The 15,557-nt window shown below is 36.1% G+C and overlaps 1 long non-coding RNA gene across 1 annotated transcript in view; it reads left to right on the forward strand.

Annotated features, from left to right (window-relative positions):
* LOC116423162 overlaps positions 1-14,745 on the forward strand; it is a 154,572-nt gene extending 139,827 nt beyond the window's left edge. Inside the window, exon 3 of the long non-coding RNA XR_004233642.1 lies at positions 9,772-14,745. This is a non-coding gene — a long non-coding RNA (uncharacterized LOC116423162). The remainder of the gene's footprint in view (positions 1-9,771) is intronic.
* The last annotated feature ends 812 nt before the right edge of the window (positions 14,746-15,557 follow it).

Genomic DNA, 15,557 nt, shown 5'->3' on the forward strand with positions numbered 1-15,557 from the left:
AGCCATTACCTGTCATCGGGAAGAAACATTGCCAGGGCTGCTGGAGCAGGGAGGGAGACTCTAGCCAGGCACTCATAGGCCACTAAGTGTAACTTAACTGTAAGGTTTCACTGATGATGCAGGTTTTGCCCTGGAATTCTGGATGACTGACTTAAAACCTTAGTTTAGAAAACTCTGAAGGTTTCACTTAAAACCTATCTAAGATTCTATAAATAAAGTCGCATAGAAAATAAAGGGCCATCATCTAGATTTGTCTCTCTAATATTTATAACCAAAGTTCCTCATTTTAGACAGTAGAACTAAGACTCTCAGAGAAGTGTCACCCCAGATCATACAGGTAGCAAGCAGCAGTTATACCCCAGGTCTATTGATTCCACAGCCATGGATCTTTTCAATATTCTATGTTTCCTTAGTTGAATTGTAGTCCCTTGTGGTCCACAATGTTCTTCTCCAAACAGCTGGGGAAGTAATGAGTCTGGTATGACATCGATAATGTTAGAGAACTTTCCCATGCTGTCCTGGAGAAGCAAATGGAGACAATTCAGCATAAACATGATGCTATGAAGTGGTTAATCAACTAGCAGTGGGTAGAATAACCCCCAGGTTTGTCCCTGACTTTGGGTCTTAAAAATCATCTAGTCCCATCCTCTCATTTTATGTTAAACATTTATATAATTGAAATATATGGAGGTCAAATAACTTCTACAAGGACACTTAAATAGTACGTGACAGAGCCAGAATTTGAGATCAGATCTCCCAACTTTCAATAGAGTGTTGCTGTTTCTCTGTACCATGTTATATATTTGCAACAGTGATGACTAGGGTAGGTAGGTGTCACAGTGGATAGAGTGCTAGACCTGGAGTCTGGGAAAACTCATCTTTCTGAGTTCAAATCCAGCCTCAGAAACTTACTAGCTTTGTGACCTTGGGCAAGTCATTTAACCCTATTGCCTCAGTTTCCTTACCCATAATGTGAGCTGGAGAAGGAAATAGCAAACCACTCTAGTATCTTTGCCTAGAAAACTCTAAATGGGATGATGCAGAGTCAGATGTGATTGAAAAACAATAGAGCTACCACAATGGTGATTAGGGGAACCTTCTAAAATGTTGGAATGAATCTAGAACTGTGTGCTTTGATGCTATAGGGAAGGATCTACATGATATATGCTAAAGGATCAGAATTATGCTTTTGTAAAACTATTATTTATAAAAAGGAACTGAATTAAAATGAGTATTAAGGTTTTTGTTTTTTTTTGTCACTCATCCCATTGCATCCCATTGGCAATCTGCTGAATACTATGGATCCCTTATTTCAATAATGTATTGTTGTTTATAATTGGAGGAAGTGTTATTTTTTTCAGCTGGAAATCATAAAATTGAAGTTCTGTTCTTTTCCCCATCCAAGTTCACAGAACCCTGCCACCCCACCCCACCGAACTCTAACTACCAGACCCTTGGTGTGGAGGAGAGGAGGCTATGAAAACCTCTGAACTGAGGCATTATGAGAATCTACTTTAATATATTTTGAAGATTTGAAGTCCACATTCAAAAGGAAGAAAGGGCGAAATTCATACATTTCCCAGTGTACAAACAGAAAACTCTAGAAATGGCAGGAAAATTGACAATAGTTTTTTTTTGTTTTAAATAAAGTTGACTTTCTTTTTTAAAAAAGAAAGAAAGGAAGAGAAAGAAAGAAAAAGAAAAGAGAAGAAAAGGAGAGAAGGAAGGAAGGAAGGAGGGAAGGAAGGAAGGAAGGAAGGAAGGAAGGAAGGAAGGAAGGAAGGAAGGAAGGAAGGAAGGAAGGAAGGAAGAAAAACACACATTTCCAAAGGTATTTTTGTCTGGTTGAGGTTATGTCCATGTTAGAACTTCCCTTATCTAGGCTGGTTCCAGCTGTCTGTGTGCCAGAAGAGGAAACAGACTGAAGCATCATAAAGAACAATCAAGAACAAAAATCTAGCTAAAGGGAAAGAGCAGGAATTGACCAGGTTTCTTTCTTTAGAATCCCTGCGATGCCTGCTCATCTTACTGCAGATACAGATACTATGGTGGTGGGTAGTTGCTCTGTGTACTAATCATGGCTCATAATTCATTCACGTGACTTCTCTTCTTGGTGAAAAAAACAAACAAACAAACAAAAAAACAAAAATCACTGGGCTTATACAAACGAGAGGCTCTGGCTTTAAAAAAAATGTTTGCATAATATAAATTAAAAACCTCAACAACCATTTGACCCTTGAATCTGAAGTATTCTCTCTCAGTCTGTTCTTTGGGCAGGGCAGAAGACCTAAACTTTAACCTCTTTTGGGGGGGATGATCTTCTTAGCATTCTTAATTCATCCCTCTTGAAATCTATGTTAAGGGAGAATAAATAATAATGTCTGAAAATGCTGTCCAAGTTTGTTACTCTTATTCTCAGCACTCCCTTCCCCTCCATTCCTAAGGAAGTAAATAATGTTTCCTGATAGTGTAAGTTTCCTGGCAAGTGGAAGACTTATACCTGATCTATCAGATAAGAAGTCCTTTAACTAATTTAGGGACTTTATGAAGAGTATTCACTTCTAAATCGCTTTATGTCAACAACATGAGGTAATGGAGTGTTGATTTTGTTGACAGCAAGACCTGGGTTCATGACCTACTTTTGGTACTTATTGCCAGTGTGATCACAAGAAAATCACTTAGTCTTTCAGCCTTAGTTTTCTTACCTGTAAAATGTATCTGTCAGGATCTGTGAATATTGAATGAGAAAAGGCCCATAGGATCATAGCTCTAGAGTGCTGGGAGGAATGAAAGAGAGAGAGATACAGACAGAGACAGAGAGAGAGAGAGAAAGAAAGAGACACACACAGAGAGAGACAGAGAAAGAGAGAGAGAGAGAGAGAGAGAGAGAGAGAGAGAGAGAGAGAGAGAGAGAGAGAATGAATGTGGGAGAGGCAGACAGACAGAGACAAAAAGACAGACAGAAATAGAGACAGAGAGATAGAGACAAAAATAGAGACAGAGAGAAACAAAGGAAAAGAGAGACAGAGACAGACAGACAACAGACAGACAGAAAGAAACAAAAACAGAGACAGAGACAGGCAGAGAAGAGACAGAGAAAGAGGTAGAGACAATTAGAAAGAGAGACTGAGACACAGACACAGACACAGACACAGACAGAACAGAAACAGAAACACAGACAGAGAAAGAGAGACATTTAGATAAAAAGAAATAGAGAGGTTCTCCTCATTTCAAATTTCTCAGTTGACAGATAAAGAAACTAAGTAAGCCTATGAAGTTTAGATGACTTGCTCAAGTTTTCACGGTTATTTCCACAGGAGCAATTTGGAAAAGGATACTTAGATTGTAGAATCATCATTCTTTCTATCATATTACTTAAAAATTGTTTCAGAAATGTCTATTATTATTATTATTTCTTAAGGAATGATGTAAAAATTAAAGAGATGTGGGCCTGGAGAGGGGGAGGGAAGAACACTTTGGATTGCTAGTAAGAAAAGCACTAGAGAAACACTTCCTGAGTATCACTATTGTGGTTGAGACTGATGCTCTGTGCCTGCACGTGTATAATTCCCACTGACATCAGAACCTGAGTGGTTGGGGAAACAGGGCATACTGGCTTTGTGTTTTAGACTTGATTTTTTATCCTCCCAACTACAAGCTGAAAAACATTCCTCATATTTGTCCTCGTGTAAAATATACCAGGATAAATCATTTAACTAAATGTAATGTGTCAGAAAACGGCTCACACAAAGGAAATAATATCATGCAGTATAAACTCCCATTAACGAGTAATGCAGGTGACATTGATGGAAGGTGATTAAGTCTAGTACTCTCTTTCTACTGACATTTGTTCAAATAAATAAAGGTAAAAGAAGAAGAAAGTTGATGCTTTTTTCTCATTTTGCATATGGATTTTATCCATCTGATTTCTACACTGTGCCTATTCCCAATGCAGGTTTCTAGGTATATTAGGCAAATTCTGGGTAGCAGCAAAAGCGATAATTGTCAGGAAAGCAGGGTCACTCACTCTATCTTTCACCTTTATCCCTTAAAAAGGTTAACTACCTCAAGATAAACTTTCATGTTGAATTTGTAATATAAAGGAAGAAGATGAGGCCATCGAAGCCACACATCTGAATATGAATCGATTAATATTTCACGTCTGTTCAGAGGTCAGCAACTTTGCATGCCATTAGACAGATAACTGTCCTGAAATCTTTTCAAAAGGGTATCTTCAGAAACGGAAGCTATCTTGGAAGAAAATAGACTTTCCTTTTCTTAGTATGAAAATGAAATTGTTGATGCTGGCCATTGTTATGGTTCTTAAAAGTTTTTTTTTTCCAAATCATTCGATTTCTTCTTGTTCTGAGAATGTCAATTCACCCAATTTTACTCTTAAACACCTTGACATACTGTGATCTCATTGATATAGATACTTTATTCAATAGTGCAGACTGAAACCTACTCACATTTTCTTGTCCTTGGGTCATCCTTTATGTCCTGCCACAAATCCTCCACAGGGAGTCCACTCAACATACTGTGAACTTTACTATTAGTCTTGAAATTGGATAGATGCTAATAGAGTCTCCTCTTGATTACATGATCAGCTCCTTTCAGTGATGACATATCTTATACCACTTTTTCTATACAATTCTTAATTGACAATCTGTTCCAGTCTTCTTTTACCCACCGTTCACCTTTTTATTCCCATTTAGGTTATCTGCAGATTTGATTTTTCAAAAACTAGACTGTTCTATGACTTCCAGCCATACAGCATCACCAGGGGAATATTGATTTCAAAAATGTGCTTTTGTTTCAAAGGAGAACATGGGGATCATTTAAAAAACCCTGAGAAGTTTCTCAAAAAAGCAATCTAGGCTGCTCTTTTTTTATTCAATTTTTGGCTCTGTTTGTTGCCTATCCACAGTATGTATAAGATGTATGTAGTACTGGATCAGAGTTATGGGTACATTAGAATAAACAATCAAAGTGATAACTGGCCTTCATTTCAAAGTTTCTGAAGTTGTTTTCTTCTTAGGTGCTTGGATGCTAACCATGTCTGAGGATGATTGAAAAGACCAACATGTAATTCACTCACCAACAGAAATAATTTATTCAATTAAGTGCTGAGCAGTATCTGGCCCTATCACCTTTTATTCCCTAAATTTTCTCTAGTACCTAACATTCCTGGAAGGACAGTTTGTCAAGAGCTGAGTTCACCCTGGGCCTGTCCTTTGGATTTTTAGTCTGAACTAGGCCCCTGAGCCTATGTAATAAAGGATAATTTATCTTTTGCTTCTGGACTGGAATCTGTCCAAAATCCTGGGCAAAGTCTGTTGTGGGAAGAACCATATCTTCCTTCCTCCTAAGCTGAGCTGAAAGAGCAACAACATTTAAGATTAACTACACATAGTGGATACAGCTCTAGAACTAGAATCAAGAAAACCTGAGTTCCTATATTATCTTTTACAGTGATTAGCTGCGCCATTATGGGCCAATAATGTAACCTCTCAGGGTCTCAGTCTCCTCATCTATAAAATGGAGTTTGGACAGCTGCAATATTTATTCCACAAGGAGTCTTAAATGAGAAAATGAAAGTAAAACTTTGCAATCTTTAACATCTCACATAAATGTAAATTATTAATATCACCATCATCATTTACTATTCAATTTGATAGAGGGAAAATACTTGCTCTGAAATCAGTGGACCTAAATTCAAATCATGACTCTGATATTTTACTATCAGAGTGATTTTAGAGACACTTAAGATCCCTGGGTTTTACTTCCTACATTTGTAAAATTAGGAGACAGATAGATTAGTGGTGTCTGAGATTATTTTTAGCTCTAACTTTATGACTCAAAATTCAGTGGAGGGTTTCTTGTTTCCATTAGAAGTCTCAAGGTGTGTGTGTGTGTGTGTGTGTGTGTGTGTGTGTGTGTGTATTATGAGTTTGTGTGGGGATGGGGAAGCTGCTTTCCCATGAGAATGTTTTAAACTTGAAATCTCACAATACAGAGTTTCCCCATGAGAGTGTTCTCTAGGAGCAAAGTCCTCTGTACCAGGTGGGTTGAATCCTATTGACTGCTCCTACCTTGTCTGGATATCTGAGAGAGAACTCTCCTCAGTAGGCCGTTTACTTGCTCCTACCTGAAATTTTTTTATCCTATGAAATCTGCTATGGCCCAGAATACAAAGAAACAGATTCAAAGAAGAATAAAGAGATCCTTTGGTGACGAGAGTCAGTGTAAAAATGCCTTTAGGGTTATAAGTGTAAAATTGGACTCTTTCAGGAAAACCACAAACATGCTTGAGGCAGAAATTCTCCAGTTGGGCATAAAAACATCACTCTTTGGGTACACTCCTAGTCATGAACTAACAGGTGTCAGGAAATAAAGAAGCCAGCAGCATTTCTAGGCTAGAATCCCACTGTTGAATTTCAGAGCCATTGATTTCTCTTTGGGAAAAAAAAAAATACCCTGCTGTATTACTATTGGTTTGTAATAAAACAAAGCTTGACCTGCAAGTTAATAAAGAAAGCATGTTTACTAATTAGGCTTTATTCTCTTCGTCCCATGTTAATTGCAAAATATCCATCTATCTCACTTATGAATATGGTAATTCATGTCAGGGTAGCACAAGTTTTGAGCAAGCCGTACTCTGTCACTTTAATTAGATCAAAAGTGGGTCCATCTCCATTTTACAAGATGGGCTCTACTTTTTAATCATTAAAATAAGTTCATCTCCTAAAAGGTATCTTCCTTTGACAGTTGGCAAACACTAATTAACAGACATAACTGTATTAATTGCATTATACCCCTGCATTCTTATCAGCTGGCTGGGGTTGCTTACTCGCTAATGCAAACAGTTGCTGCTTTGGTAAAGTCAACTTGCAAAAAATCGTCTTTCTAATGCTAACTAGCAATCAATGCATATAAGATTTCTAATATTTCTGTAGGGAATTCTGCATAATAGATGGAGGCTGTCTTTTGAGGTATGCCCGGCCATTTAGTATAATTATTCCTTAGAGCTGCACCTATCATATTATCAGCTCTGCTGAGGATAAAGAATACAATTTATTTGTTTAAGAACAAAGAATGATAATCATATCCTTTAGGAATCATGAAACAACGAGGCTAAATGGAGATGTGTGACCCACTAGAAAATTTAAAATTCAGAACAATTATAAATTGCTTCCCTTTAAAAAAAAATCCTTAAAAACCTTTTAAAAGAGCAGTCAATGTCTTGGAAAGATTTTGTACTGCTGGCTCCAGAGACTGTCAGGATCTTTTCATCACAAAATCATGGGTAGCAGGAGTGACAATTCTCCCACACGGGCCCTTCCAAGTGCCTTCCCCTCAATTCTGCCTCCAAAGGCCCACCTCAGGCACTGAGAGGATAAATGCTCATTTAATGCATTACCTCCTTCCTGAATCGACAAGAAAGGATGTCAATTTGTGTTAATTGTGAGGGTATATTTGTGAGTGGGAAATTTTTTTTTCTTTTGCTTTGCTCTGTACTGAAATCAGTAACTCTTTTCACATAGCTGACTGAACATCATTAAAAGGATCCACAGGGCCTTCCAACTGATGGCCTTGAGGTGAAATGCCTGGGACTTATCCTTTGAACCATGTGGCCATCCCTCAACCAGAATATTTATAATTTTTTTTTACTATTATACTAAAGTGAATGGTTTTTACCCATAAAAATTGAGCATTTAAGAAAATAATAATGAGCCTTAAGAATGCAAGAACCAGCCAAGTGAAAATCAGAATTGTGTGGAGGCTCTGAGGAGAAGCTGGGATGAGCTAAACTTCTGCATTAAAGTTACACCCAGGGGAGGCTATTAGGGCCCAATTTCGGATCCTCTAATAAATCTACACATAGTCAAAAAAAAAACAAAAAAAAACCCTCCAGTGCCCTGAGAGCAGTTCTGTAGATTTTCTAGTCATTAAATAGTCTCACCTCTGCATGCCCAGTTTGCTTCTCTGAAAGTTTTTATCAGAGGCCAGAAGCTATAAAAGGATCCAGACGAGATAGGGGAGCACAACTAACATCGATAAAACAAAGCCCTTGAACTTTAGAGCTATTCAGGACCACACACACACACACACACACACACACACACCCCACATATTTGTACATGCATACATATGCAATTCCAAAAAGAATAATAGAATGTAAAATGTGATTATGTCAAAAATATAAGTATTTTTATGTAAACTCATCATCTACTATTATGGCAATTAGGTAAAAAAAATCCCTTTTAATTAACCTTCTTGCCTTCTTCATCCCCAAAACTTATACAGGGAATAAAGAAGGTGAAGATGGGTGGATAGAACAAGCTGGGGATTAATAAATTAGAGGAACATAGGATAGTTTACATCTCAGACCTGTGGAAGGGAAGGTCTTTATGACCAAAGCAGAACTAGAGATCATTACTGACCACAAAATAGAAAATTTTGATTATACCAAACTGAAAAGTTTTTGTACAAACAAATCTAATGCAGACAAGATTAGAAGGAAGCAATAAACTGGGAAAATATTTTTTACAGTCAAAGGTTCTGATAAAGGCCTCATTTCCAAAATATATAGAGAATTAACTCTAATTTATAAAAAATCAAAGCCATTCTCCAATTGAAAATGGTCAAAGGATATGAACAGACAATTCTCAGATGAAGAAATTGAAACTATTTCTAGTCATATGAAAAGATGCTCCAAGTCATTATTAATCAGAGAAATGCAAATTAAGACAACTCTAAGATACACTACACACCTGTCAGATTGGCTAAAATGACAGGAAAAAATAATGATGATTGTTGAGGGGATGTGGGAAAACTGGGACATTGATTCATTGTGTGAGTTGTAGAATCCAACCATTTTGGGAAGTAGTTTGGAACTATGTCAAAGTTTTATCAAACTTGCATACCTTGATCTCAGTAGTTTTACTACTGGATTATATCCCAAAGAGTTAAACGAAGGGAAAGGACCTGTAGTGCACGAATGTTTGTGGCAGCCCTTTTACAGTTGGCTACATCTGAAACTTGAAATGGATTGTCCATACATTAGAGAATAGTGAATAAATTTGTGGTATATAAAAATTATTGGAATATTACTGTTCTGTAGAAGAATGCAACAGGATGATTTCAGAAAGAAGCCTGTGAGAGCTCTACGGAACGAATGCTGGGAGTGAAATGAGCAGGACCTAGGAGATCATTACTATACTTCAACAGAATCTAGATGATGAGCCAGTTCTGATGGATCAGACCATCCTCAGCAACAAGATCAACCAAATCATTTCTAATGGAGCAGTAATGAACTAGTTCTGTATACTAGATAAACTCTGGTACTCTAAATCCATTACTTATTCTAATTATATTTATGACCACGCATTTAGATTCTCCAAGCTAATTGTACAATAATTCTAGAGTCTGAAATTCTTGTAGCAGCAAAATATTTGTCATGTCACTTATTATATATCTAAGTTATATTTTAATATATTTAACATCATAGTCATTCCTGCCATTTAAAAGGGAGATGGAGTAAGATGTAAAATTTGAACAAAGTTTGCTTATGTAAATTCAATGCTGTAAAGTTACCATGTATAATCCTTAATATAAGCTTATTAACTTTAACCAAAAACTAAAAGAAAAAAAGTGAAGATGGGGTGAAGGCAAACATCAATGGGCTGAGGGAGAAGAATACTGGAAGGAATGGGACTCTGTAGTATCCTTGACATGGATGTTTCATCATTTCTTCTTGTTTCCTTGTAGGTATTCATTAAAATGTCAGTTATTGGAAGATGCAAAAATAAGTTCTCTTGCTATTCTGCATGGAACTCAAAAATAAGTTCTCTTGCTATTCTGCATGGAACTATCTCAAAAGACCAAAAAGTAAATACAACATGTAAGTAGGTCTCTGCACAAGTTTCTCATTTCTACCCCATTGTCTTCAATTGGGCAAAATATGACTAGAATGTACGGTGTCCTCATTATTCAGGTTAGCATGGAAGAGAGCCATTTGTTTCTAAATCAGATATTAAAATAGTAACATGGTTATATATTTTAGGAAGCCGTGACTTCTGGAGGCATGGAATATGAAGAATAAGAAGGTTCTCATGTAATCTACAGTAAATCTTAAAATAAGTTTGTTTTTTTCCCTCAAGCTGTGGAAAAGCACCAGAATTTACTCTGCAGCTGTAATATTTGCATGTGAAAAGTTTTTGTCATTCAACTTTTTTTTCTTCCTACAGATTTCTCCAAGGCAGAAACTTCTCTTTTGCCAATAGTTATACTGGCCAAAATAGTAACATATGTCCACTGGAGAAGAAAGTCAGTATCACATCTTAGTCCTAAATGACTTTAGGGCCAGATTTTCAAAGTATCCAAGTACTGCTTCTGTCTTCGCTTTTTTGGGGGAAAGTTATTTTGCTTTGTAAATCTCAAATGGATTGTCTTTTACTCATATCAGTAAAATCATAAATTCAGAAATTGAAAGGTCCTCAATGGTGGCTTAATTCAAACTCTTATTTTACAGATGATAAAAACTGATCACAGCTAACATATAACCCATGTTCCTCTGATTAAAAATTCTAAGAGTTTTCTTCTGTGCTATATTCCCTTCTTTTGAAATTGTATTAAGAAACACAGTACTTCATGTCTTCAAGAAACTTTTCAAAGACTTGACAAAATCTTTTTTTGTGTGTGTGTGCGGGCTATTACCAAGGTAAATGTATTTGAAAGGCATGATACCTATCCTGAGCTTTTCTGCTCTGCCTTAGAGTGGACTTATTTAGCTTTCTTGCTCTCACCCCTACAAACATGTTGAACTTTGTATTATGCATGCTAGTATAGAAATGGTTTCCAAGAAGTAAGAGACTACAAGCAGCCTCTCAGAGAAGGAGAAAGTCTATGTTCTTGTCAGGATTACTGACAACAGCTGTTTCCTACTTTCTGTATGGACAGATTGCCTTGTTCTTTTAGTTGTGGAAATAACTTGCAGAACACAGAACATTACTGATAACTAGAGGGCCTTCCTCTAGCATTCCAAGAACAAGAAACCCTATTCTCAGAATCACTGTTCATTGGCTCTATTGCCTTACCTAACTGAAAGCAAGCCAATGAAGTGCTAGAGACATTGATAGGACTTCTGAGATCTTCTGAGGGTCTTAACTAGGGTCCAAGAACCTTTCTTTTAAAATATTTTGTTAACTCTCTTTCAGTATAATTAGATTCCTTTGGGATACTATGTATTTTACACATATAAAAAAATTATTCTGAGAAAGGGTCCACAGAATTCATAAAGTTGTCAAAGGGTTGATGTCACAAAAATAAAATGTAGGAATCCTTGTTCTAAATGAACCTATATTTGAATAGGGATTTTTTTTTCAAATTTCCTTGAAAACGGTAATCTAGCTGTTTATTAAAAACCTCTACAATGAAGGAATGAAGCATCCTGCAAGGTAGCCCAATCTGTGTTTTTTTTTTTAAAGTTTCTATTTTTAGGATAGTTTTCCTTATGATGAGCCAAAAGTTAACTCCCTGAAACTTTCCTTAATTTCTCCTAACTTCACCTTGCTAGTTACCTAATTCTATTCCTCCTGTATGTCTTCTTCAGTCATTCTCCTGAGGAGCGCATTGGTAGTGAAGGAAATCATGAAGAGACCAGAAAGGCCCACAGCAAATTTGTGCCATGGAATCTCAGCTGGTTTTTCACTATTATACTATAGTACTTTATTCATCCCTTTGAAAGATATGGAGCCAGACCTGTACTAAAATATGAAGTCATTGTGAATTACCTCTATTTATAAAAAGGGAGGAGATACATCCTTTCAGCCTTTGTAGAATGTTTCATAAAAGTCCAAAGAAATCCCTATTCGGTGAAGAATCAAATTCATCCTGTTTTTTCAAATTTATTTTTGCTAATTATTATTCTTTTCAGTTAAGGATAGTTAATTTTCACATCGCTCAAATGACAAATTCCTATTTATTCTATTCCTCTTAATTTGATTTCCCTACAAAATGTCTGGCCTGGTTGCCTTAGCTATTTTAGAAATGCAAGAACTTTTGGTTTCATGATAGCATTCCTCTCCTCTACCTTGTACTTCTGCCTCTCAGCCCTGATAGCCCTCCGTTAGATTGGTTTGTCAACAATTTTTATCAGTAGCATTTTTAGCTATTTGAACATAGATCTAATGTTTATCTGCTCCAAGATAATGTAAGAAAGTTATATATAAAATGTATGTCCCATTAGGAGAATGTCTGTTTTCCAACAGTGCTATTCAATGTCAAACATTTATTGAAGTTACTGCCTGTTGCCTTTCATTTTGGGATTATTTTACCAATCTTTGATCTGTACATAATACACATATCTAATATTTCAAAAAACAATTAAGTACTGATTTATATGAAGTATTATATAATGACACAGTATTCATTTTACAGGATGCACAAAAATTACCTTTTTTCTTTTTTTTCCTTCATCCTTTGACTTTTGTCCCTATAGCCACATCAGTTTTAAATATTGACATAGTGGATTCACCATAGCAAAATGGAAAGGCGTAATCTCTTCTGGAGGCATAAGACCTAGATTAAAATTCCACCTTTCCCGTCTGTTAACTATGTAACATTAGGGAATCATTGTGATTTCCTAGTCCTCAGTTTCCTCATCTGTAAAATTATAGAATATATTAAATGATCTCAAAGGTCCATTTCAGGTCTAAATTGATCTATTACCTTATGATTTTTCATTATTTGTCCCTCAATCATTTCCTATATTAATTTGAGTTTGACTAAACTTATTGGATTCTGCCTTACTAAGTCTAGTTAAATCAATCATCATATTTCTTGAACCCTCTATTTTGTCAGGGTGGAACAGACCAGGTTAGAACTTTTATCTTGGTCCAGTAAGGACCATGACAAGTTAACTTAGTTTTCTTGATGACAGATTCCCTTAACTTTTGCACAAACTAATATAAATTATTAATTTGTGCTTTAGATCAATACACATGTTTGACTAGAATGCTGTGAATTGTTCCCCATTATTGCTTCTCTGTATAATCCCAAATCTTGATTTTGGATGTCCATTTTCATCTTCTAATTGAGATAAGAATGAACCATCCTCATTCCAGAACATTTTGGATGCTTTGCCTGACAGCCTGAAAATTCATAGAAAATTAGCAATGACATCTTGTAACTTGTAAATACCTTTGGCTCCTACAGAGCAGAGTTATTGTACATTCATGCAAATGAGACATCATAGCAATAGTGATAGTAAAGACTATGAAGAATCTTTAAAATATGAATTACAGAGACTTCTTTTAAAAAAAAAAACTGCTAATGTCCTTGGAAGAAATAGCAATACAGCAGACATGCACTGCAATTTTTGTTAATCACCTGCTCAGTCTTTATTCATAGATGACCAGTAAATAACTTCAAAAGATAGTCTTTTAGCCCCTTCCTACTTCCTTGATGTTCCAGATCATACCTATATAGAATTTCATCTAATTCATAGACACAAGTGCTTTCAGTAGTATTCTCCTTGTGAGCAGTAGCTCATTGTGAATGGATGAGATTACTTTCATGGGCCAGTGCATCATCCCTGCCCTGAGATCTCTTTAATGTAGTATAACTGTATCTTAGACCATTTCTATCAGGATTTTCCTGTGTTTGTCTTGCAAATGCAGGCAATGTAACAAACTCTCAGAGTTTCTCAAAAGTCTCTTTGGTGTCGTAGAACCTATTATCCATTGCAATGTAGTTTCATGGCTGGTTTCTCATTTCATGCTAAAATGTATCATCCTCATTTTATTGATGGTGAAGGTGAGGCTCAGGGAGGTACTTGCTACAGTTTGCTTAGTTAGCTGGTGGCAGAGAGGGAACTAGAAGTCATACTTGTAAAATACAATGTTCTCTTCACTATACTAGGATGACACCAAATTTGCAGCTGTGACTACCTATTCACTCCAAGGAACATTTATTATGCTCTAAAAACCTGAAAGGTACTTTGCTAGGTACTGGAGAGAGAAAGTTAAAAATGAAACAAATATTGTCTTCAAGGTGCTTTTATTCAACAGACATACTGCTTTATAGATGCTCTTCTTTAATTCAACTCAGTTCTTATCATAAACTTTTCAATAAATAGTTCTTCACAATGATTACAGTAGTAACAAAAATAAAGTGGCTCGCTTCTGGAGGTAATATATTTTTTTTCCCTGGACATCTTTAAGCAGGGCTTAAATAAACTACTTGAGAGCAATCATATCATAGTATCTGGTAGTTATTTAAGAAGTCAGATTAGTCCCCCTCATTGTACAGATGAGGAAATCAAGACTCAAGGATGTTGAATCATTGTTTACTTAGGCAATAAGCCTTAGAAGCAATATTTGCACCTTTAGACTCTAGAACCAGTTCTCTTTCCACTGTGTCATATTTATACTTTCATAGAGAGGATTCCTTCTGATTCAGGTACTAACTAGTACCTAATTTAACTAAATTAGGTCCCTTCTAAAGTACCTTCCAACTCTAATATTTTTTTGATGCCGTGATTCAGCTCGCCTAATCACAATTTCCTCTTTGCCTATTTTTCTCCCATTTGTCAGTCAATAAACATTTCTTAAATGCCTGCTATATAACAGGAATTGTATTAAGGAATTAGTCCCTGTCCTCAAGGAACTCACAATCTTATAATCTTATGAGGGAGGCAATATGTAAACAACTATATACCCCCCCAAAGTGCTCTTTCTTTCTCTCTCTCTCCTCTGTCTCTCTGTTTCTGTCTCTGTCTCTCTCCAATACATATACACATATGCATACATACTTGTGTGTGCATGTATATATATATATGTATATATATATATATATATATATATATATATATATATGTGTGTGTGTGTGTGTGTGTGTGTGTGTGTGTGTGTGTATGTGTATTTATATATAACCAGGGAATACAATAGAAGAAAGCCATTAGAATTAGAGAGGTTGAGTTATTTTGTTTTATAACAGGAACAATCCTGTATTCCTACATCTCATGCCAAATAGAGTAGTGATGTGGTCTTTGCTAGCTCATACTTTCACAACTCATGAGCCACAACAGTTAATAATTTTTCCTCTCTCCTTGAGCTACTCAGTGTGACAAGACTGTCTTTTCTGACTGTCACTGACTACTTTCACTTCATTGTTGATTATTGCCTATCAGGATAGCCATTTCATTCTGGAAATAGTGTCAATTTTGCTTTTTATATGAGCACAATATAAAAGCTAGTATAAAAGACCGACAGAGAGTTTCTCCAGAGTTCCAAGTCCCATTTGTCTCTTGCTTCCTGACCTATGGTCACCTGTTTATCTGTTCTGTCCTTTGTCAACCATCTGAATTCTTATCATTTCCATTTTTATGCCAGTATAGCAATGTTATGCCCTCGCCCTGCATCCTCTTGATGCTTACCAGATTTCTCAGCCTGCTGATCTCAGCATTTAAGAATAATAACACCCTTTCCATTAGGGCAAGAGTTCTTAATCTCTTTTTTTCTGTTTCATGAATCCCTTTGGAAATGTGGTGAAGC

Source organism: Sarcophilus harrisii, chromosome 4, assembly GCF_902635505.1.
Source record: "Sarcophilus harrisii chromosome 4, mSarHar1.11, whole genome shotgun sequence".
In the NCBI taxonomy this organism is placed as follows: Eukaryota; Metazoa; Chordata; class Mammalia; order Dasyuromorphia; family Dasyuridae; genus Sarcophilus; species Sarcophilus harrisii.